Source organism: Fusarium mangiferae (assembly GCF_900044065.1).
Source record: "Fusarium mangiferae strain MRC7560 genome assembly, contig: FMAN_scaffold015, whole genome shotgun sequence".
Taxonomy (NCBI): domain Eukaryota; kingdom Fungi; phylum Ascomycota; class Sordariomycetes; order Hypocreales; family Nectriaceae; genus Fusarium; species Fusarium mangiferae.
In genome coordinates, this window is record NW_024573935.1 from 4,934 (window position 1) to 6,388 (window position 1,455).

Genomic DNA, 1,455 nt, shown 5'->3' on the forward strand with positions numbered 1-1,455 from the left:
TAAATAAAGAGAGAAAGATAATTATAATAATATTTTAATAATAAGGCTAATTAATCTTTTATTATATAACCTTAAAATCCCTTTAAATCTATTATAAAAATCCCTTTTTAAGAAATTCTATCTCCTTAAGCTTTAATTAATATAATACTATTATATTTATTTAGCTATTATTAACTTACTATAATATATAATTAATTAACTTTATATTTAAGAACTATAAATAAAGTAATATTAATAAAGAAGTAATAGTTTAAATTAGGGATTAATTATTATAGCTAAATAGTTATAGCTATTATTAAGGTTAATTATATAATAGTATATCTTTTAATAGGATTTTTAGTTTTTTAATTATTATAATTTAGTCTTTTAAGGTTAAAGCCTTAATAGTAATTACCTTAATAAAATAATAATAAAAAGGATATTTAATTTATTAAGGCTAAAGAAAATATCTTTTTTATATTTATCAATTAAGGCTATTTATTTAATTAAATTATAAGGTTTATAATAATAGCTATATAACCTTAAGACTTATTATTAAAATTACTATATTTTTTTAATATAATATATAATACYTTATATTATATTATATTAAAAAATAAGTATTTTATTATATTATATTTTTATTTAAGACCTTAATTAGCTATAACTTATATATTACTATAAAGATATTTTAACTTTTTAATAATAATTAATTTTTTAATAAAAATTTATAGTTTTAACTTAAAATATATTTTAATATTATAATCTTTTTTAAGGTATTATAAAATAATAAAAAAATACTTATTATATATTAATAAATTATTAATAGTATAATAAATTAATTTAATAATTCTTACTTATTAAATATAACTATTAAGTCTTAAGTATTAATTATTTATATTTATTTTTAATTTATATTTTTTATATTATATTACTTTATAATTTAATTTACCCTAATTTAAACCACTACTTCTTTACTAATATTACTTTATTTATTCTTAAATATAAGGTTAATTAATTATATACCTAGGCATATATATTTAATTAGTAGATTTATTATTAACTTTATATTAATTTAGCTTTTATTAACTAACTTATATAAATAAAGTTAACCTAATTCCTTTAATTCTAACTTTAACAAAACCTTTAGTCTAACCCTACTATTACCTTATATTTATCCTTAACCCTTATATAAGTAAAAGGAAGTTAAGTATATATTTAGCCTTAATAATTACATTTTATAGTTACTCTTTATAGCCAGTTAAATTACCTAAAAAGGCAGTTAGAAAGGTAGCCTAATTAATTATTAAAGTCCTGCCTTACCTTATAGCTTTTTTTAAGTCTTTTAATTATAATAGTTCTTTAGCTAGCTAATATAAAAATATTATATAACTTAAAATATCTAAATTTATATAATCAATTATATTAATTAAAATATAATTAAAAATAGCTATTTTAATTAAGCTAAATTAGTTT